At 45.0% G+C, this 6635-nt stretch overlaps 1 non-coding gene across 1 annotated transcript; it reads right to left on the reverse strand.

Annotated features, from left to right (window-relative positions):
- Positions 1-742: 742 nt before the first annotated feature.
- On the reverse strand, positions 743-815 carry Trnak-cuu (transfer RNA lysine (anticodon CUU)). Its single transcript has one exon. It is a non-coding gene; the product is annotated as a tRNA-Lys (tRNA).
- Positions 816-6635: the final 5820 nt, after the last annotated feature.

The following is a 6635-nucleotide window of genomic DNA, read 5'->3' on the forward strand; positions in this document are numbered from 1 at the left end:
TCAATCTTTAATAAAAAGAGCAGGGAAGGAGGTTTAGAAAAAAAAAAAATCCTAAACTGGGTGTGATGTCATGAGCCTTTAATCCCAGCACTCAGGGAAGCAGAGGCAGGCGGATCTCTATGAGTTAGACCCCAGCTTGGTCTACAACTCGAGTCCAAGACAAGCAAAGCTTCACAGAGAAACCCTGTCTCGGTAAAAATAAAACCAAACCAACCTTCAACACCACACATAGCAATAAGTAAAAAATAAAGATCACTTCCGCTGTGCTTGTGAGCACTCTGATGTCATTAATTTTCATGTAATGTTACTCCCTAACTTTTCACTTTAGGCTGCCCTTAAAATAGAACATTGAAATAAAAAAATAAAAAAGGTTTCCTAGACAGAATAGCCTAAAGGTTTCCCGCTGTCTTTCACTTAAATCTTACTTATTATTGTGTGAGTGCTGGTGTTATGTGGGTTTGTGATGTGGGTTTGAAACTACTTGTGGGAGTCATTTCTGCCCTTCAACCACGTAGGCTCCGGGGACATAATAACAGCCCTGGGGGTTGAGTAAAACCGCCTTGATGGAACCACAGCATTAGTAATGTTTTCTTTACTAGGTTCTTTTTTTTTTTTTTTTTTTTTTTTTTTTTTTTTTTTTTTTTTGGTTCTTTTGGTATTGGCTTGTTTGACAATAGCTAATTCGGAAGTACTCGGTTTGATAACAGGGTTAGATGCTGACCTGGAAAATTCAAAACTAGACCGCCCAACGTGGGGCTCGAACCCACGACCCTGGGATTAAGAGTCCCATGCTCTACCGACTGAGCTAGCCGGGCAGCTGCCAAGCTCGGTTTTCTAGATCCCTTCCAAGGAATGACATTAGTTTAATTAGCGTCAAGGGATGTGTCGAATATTAATCTTTTCCGAGCTTTTTTTTTTTTTTTTTTTTTCTGTTTTGTTTTTGTTTTTTTTTCTCCCCGCCCCCCTTTTTCTTAAAATTTTACGCGAAACGAACCGTATTTTGTTTCTGCTTCCGGGCACCCAATCTTCTACTATTTAATCCAAATGTCTAAACGGCCCTCTAGCGGTCAGAGTCGCCTGTTCCTTTGGGTGAGGAAGCTGGTCTCCGAGGCCTGCGTGCCTGTCACCCACAAGTTCCCCGAGCTGCCAGGCGAGTGCTCTGCGCCCTCAAAAACGCAGCTCGGGACCAACATCACCTCCGCAGACAACTAAGAGCTGGCGAGATGGCTCGGTGGGAGGGAACTTCTCAATCCCAGCCAACGGGTTACTGGAGTTCCATCCCCGGGCAGATCCCCACGGTGACAGGGGAGAACCGACCGCTGTGAGCATACACACACACACACACACACACACACACTTGTAACTTAAAATGCGTTTGAACAAGAAGCCACCAGAACTTACAAGGTTCTGGGAGCTTCGGAAGATAGGAGATTCTCCAAGCTGGGGTGGGCTTTTCCCTGACTCAGCCGCCTGTGGGTCACCCACGCTTGCGAGGAATCCCAATAAACGCACCAAGAAGAACTCGGGTGCAATGACTCTGTCATACTGGTGCCCTATCAAAACAGAAGGGGAAAAGTTACACAGCACCTTCTACATAAAGAATATTGACTGGATAAACCGTGGCGGGAACAGTGGGTGAACTGAGTATTCCCACAGGCTGCTACTTACCACCCCAATTTAGAAACAGATCAAGAGAGATAATGGGTCTGTCATTAGTGACGCCGTACAAGGTCAACAGTAATTATTTTCAGTTGCATGCGGACACCTTAGGTATTTATTGAGAGCAATGATGCTATTTAATATCACCAGAAACAGTTTATTCGGATCCATCCGCCTTTAGACCTCACCGCTGGTTTACAGGCAATAAAAGGGAATGGGTTAGAATAATAATAATAATAATAATAATAATAATAATAATAATACAACGAAGAAGCAAAATGGTTGCTTTCTGGCAATCCTTTTTATTTTTATTTTTTTAAACAGAAACTCACTACGAACCAGACTGGCCTTGAACTCAGAGATATGCTACCCGGAGCCTTCTGAGTGCTGGAGCTGTAGGCATGGCCCGTCCCATCCGGCCTCAGTCTTGTTTTGATTGCGGTGCTGGGAATCAAACCCAGACCCTCCTGTGGGCTAGACAATGCACTGTCACTGAGCTACATAAAGAGCCCAGCTCAATATTCCATCCTTTTTCTGTCTGCTGGGTTGAAAGAGCCAGGGGATCATAATTTTCATAACTAACCTGGAAAAGTCTCCGGTTGCTGATCAACTGGAGAATTTTGATAGCTTGAATGTAAAAGATGAGATAAAGGCTTGCTGAAATGGAAAAGTGCAGATGTTCGACTGAATGAGAGCAGACTGCTGAGTAAAATCTCACCTTGCATTAAAGTGAAAAGAACAACTGGGCGTGATCCACCCGTTTAATCCCAGCACTCAGAAAGGATATGCCGGTGATCTCTGAGTTCAAGGCCAAGGCCAGCCTTGGTCTACAGAAGGAGTTCCAGGACAGCCAGTTCTACACAGAGCAAATGTGTTAAAAAAATAACCAAATAAATAAATAAATAAATAAATAAATAAATAAATAAATAAATAAATAAGAGTGTGTGAAAAGCCCATGTAAAAACTTTGTAAAAAAGAACTCTGTGTAGGAAGCGAAGGTGGATAGGGGGTGCAGGGAAGAGGGTAGCATATGCCTTTAATTTTAGCACTTGGGAGGTAGAGGCAGGCCAATCTCTGTGCTTCTGATGCCAGCCTGGTCTACAGAGTGAGTTCCAGGGCAACCAGGACTACAGAGAGAAACACTGTCTGGAGAAACAAACAAACAAAAACAAAACAAAAAAATAGTTTTGAAAAAAAGACACCATATAAAGACTGATAACTAGGTGAATGTAAAGAATTTACTCTGATACTCTGGAATTCTAAGCCCACTTACACCCTTTCTTTTATAAGTTGTTTTAGTCGTTGTGTTTTATCACAGCGAGAGAAAAGGAACTAATACAGAGTATATATTACATTTTAAGGTATTTATTCTTTGTGTGTGTTTTTATAAGGAATGTCTGTGCCACGTGGAAGTCAAAAGACAACTTCTGGGACTCTTTTCTCCCCTTCCACCATGTGAGTTCTGGAGATCAAACTTGGGTCACCAGACTTGGCAGCAAGTACCTTTACCTGCTTGCTTTTTGTTTGTTTGGTTTTGTTTTTCGAGACGGGGTTTCTCTGTGTAGCCTTGGTTGTCCTGGATCTCACTCTGTAGACCAAGCTGGCCTGGAACGCACAGAGATTGGAACTCACCTGCCTCTGCCTCCCAAGTGCTGGGACTAAAAGCATGTACCACCACAGCCCGGCTTACCTGCTTGCTTTATGCTGCCAGCCCTAAACCTGTTAATTTTATTTTTAAAAAAGGATTATCTTTTCTTTAATTTACGTGTGTGTGTGTGTGTGTGTGTGTGTGTGTGTGTGCGCGCGCGTGCGCTTCCGTGGTGGTGTCTGGGGATGCCAGAAGAGAATGTCAAATCTCCTGGAACTAGATTTATAGGAGGTTGTGAATCAGCTTAGATGGACGTTGGAAACTATACCGGGGTCTTCTGCAAGAGCAGTAAGTCTTAACCACCTAGTCATCTCTCCAGTCCCACGTTTATTATTTTAAAAGAAAAAGCCACAATAATATTATAGGAGTTTTAGATGTACCTTAATTTATTTAAGTTGCAAGATTAATGTCTGCTCCTTCATCTTATAAGGATGCTCAATGATAACATACCCAACTTCATTTGGGTAAAAGGTCAAATTTCTGAAGTGTGCATGTTTAAAATGTCCTTTGGGGGTGTGGGCCCTGGTGGGGAGGCCTCCTGGGGACCTCCATAGGAAGCTTGGGCTTCAGCCTCCGTGCTTCTCTTTCTTGGGTGGCTCTGCAGGGCCAGGCCTGTCTCTTTCCCATTCTGAGTCCCCAGTTCTTCTATTCCCCCAGAAGATTGTTGTGCAAGGATGTTTCACGTTGGTCCCTCCTCTGTCTACCTTGAATTAACCAGCAGATAGAGTTTTGGGCTGGCTCCGATGCCTTACCACCCAGGCCCAGAGTGACATTCCTTCAGGTTGAAAGGACAGAAAGGAAACTGAGCTCCACAGCTCACAACGCTGCAATGTGCCTGGCAGGATCTCTTGGGCCTTCAGATCAATATCCATCCCTGCTGAGCCTTAGGAGGCGTGGGCAGCAGGTTTGAAAATGCCGTGGAAGCCAGCCAAGAGCACTGAGCAACACTTAAATAACCACCCTCTTTGGATTCTCCATTCTGTGGAGGCATTTCAAGTACCACAAGGGCTTCGGCATAGATGATTCAAAGGCTGGTCCAGTAACTTGCAATGAGCAAACGTCAGAGTTGGGCTTCCTCCACAGTCCTGGGCACATTCAAACAGTTGCCTATAGTCCTGTCTCCTGTACCTGCTTTTCAGGTTCCACATCTCAGCACCCCATTAATCTAGCGCTGTGTTTGTGTCAGCAAGCAATCTCACTACAGTGCTGGGAGGAAGGTTGTGTTTTCCTCGGAAGGGAAAGGGGAGGCTGGGGGGCGCACTAGTTTGGTGAATTGCCCAAGGTCACACTGCCATAGAATGGCAGAGCCCACACTGAATAAGGCAATCTGGCATCCATCTCTACACTCTGACTATCATGGGCAGTCCAGTTACAAGTTTTTGAATGAAACCTTTCATTTTGGGGGCATCATGAATTTTTCTTTTTGGTTGGGTGAAAGGGATTTAAACCTAATTCTAAGAACTCTGGTATCCAGGTCTGCCAGATGGGCAAGCAAAGAAGCCAGAGGTGCCTATGACACTGGCTTCTTTACGTCTGATCTGAGGAGCTCACTCCTTTATTTAGAAAGGAGCTAGCTATCCGGGTTTCAAGTGGGCTGAGGAGTTAGCTGTTGGTGGAGCAGTGGCTCATCAGGCTAGTACTCGTTCAGACCTTAGTACTTCTGCAAATAAAGGCTGAGTTCTAAATCTCCCTTCTGTTTTGTTTGCTTTCCCCTGAAACTTGTTTGGAGGCTTTAGAATCAGGAAGGAAAAAGAAATCATGACCCTCAGCGTGCACCCTCCCACACTCTAAGTCTCTCTACGTCTGTCTGCCTGTCTCTGTGTCTGTGTCTCTGTTGTCCCTCTCTGTCTCTTTCCCTCTTCCCCTTCCTCTCTTTCCTCTCTCTCTCTCTCTCTCTCTCTCTCTCTCTCTGTGTGTGTGTGTGTGTGTGTGTATTCTTTCAATATGACAAGCTGCCTCAGGATACTGCCTCCATGACTTCTCATGCAAATGCACTACACCATAGTGTCAGGTATAGAAACCCAGACACAAAGAATGAAAACAAGCTTAGACTCTGGAAAATTACTGATTCAGACTTAGATTTCTCGCAGACGGAGCAGGGAGGCTCAGAGGGAAAAAGCCTCAATTCATGCTATGTGACAAATACGAAACAGACTTGGGGTGAGGCACTGGGGCTGTTTCCTGATGCTTAGGCCAGCGGTTTTTCTTTCAGACCATCTCCCTTCCACACATCCCACCTCCGTCTGATGTTGCCAGTCCTTGGAGTAAGGTAACTGCAGGCACCAAACGCTTGAGCATACCTTCAGCATTGCCAGTATCTTTAGCACTCAGTACTCCTCACTCGAGCCCTCTTCTCATTTTATCACTGCCACTTGCCTGTGCTGCCCCTACTGTGATACTTCTGTAACTGCAGGTACCAAAAGCTTGAGCGTCCTTCAGAGAGCCGGCCGGGTTCTCACTGTTTCCTGAGAAAAGTGGTGCTAAAACAATGCCACTACATGAAAACTTATAAATATTTATGATATAGTTGAGTTATAGGTCTTCGAAGGAGAGAGAAACCTCACGTCTTTATCCAATAGCAAATGTGCGTCTTCACCTAACCGTGCTGACTCCCCCAGCCTTTGTAAGGAGGGGTAGACTACTCTCTACACTCCTCTCTTGCTCTCTTCGCCTCGCTTTCTTTCCTAGGGAACCCCACTATGTCTCTCTCTCTCTTTTTCCTCTCTATCTCTCCACCTCCATCTAATAAATATAATAATAAGGGGATAGATTAGACCCAGAGCCATCATTGATGGCACATGACAACTCCTCTTTACTGAGCACTCACTGTGCACCAGAAAATTTCCAGGGATTCCTCTGTCCATTTCCAGAGCTGGTCAATGAGGATGATTCTAACACTTGCCATGTCACACATGAGGGAACCAAGACTCCAAGGTATGTAGATATTTGCTCACAGTCACCTAGAGAGCTAGGGACAGAGCTGACTGGGCTGTCCTAAACTGCAAAACAACCAAAAGGCCTGCCAGCGTATTGCTAAACAGACTCTCCAAACACACATCACGTGAGGGTCTGGTACTTATCAAAAGAAATGTTTGTGGAGATCAAAGTCAGACAACCCCAACAGAGCTTTGAAAACTGTGTCTTTGGAGTAAAGAGAGCAAAGCTGCAGAGTGGGGAAGTGGCCACAGCATGGTGGTGGCTAGCAGCCCGGCTCCTGCCAGGCCAGGCCACAGCATTGATCCCAGAGGGTTCATCTGACACTCACATCTGGGCCTCAGATTCTTTCTTTCTTTCTTTCTTTCTTTCTTTCTTTCTTTCTTTCTTTCTT

Source organism: Psammomys obesus, unplaced genomic scaffold, assembly GCF_907164565.1.
Source record: "Psammomys obesus unplaced genomic scaffold, mPsaObe1.curated_primary_1811, whole genome shotgun sequence".
Taxonomy (NCBI): domain Eukaryota; kingdom Metazoa; phylum Chordata; class Mammalia; order Rodentia; family Muridae; genus Psammomys; species Psammomys obesus.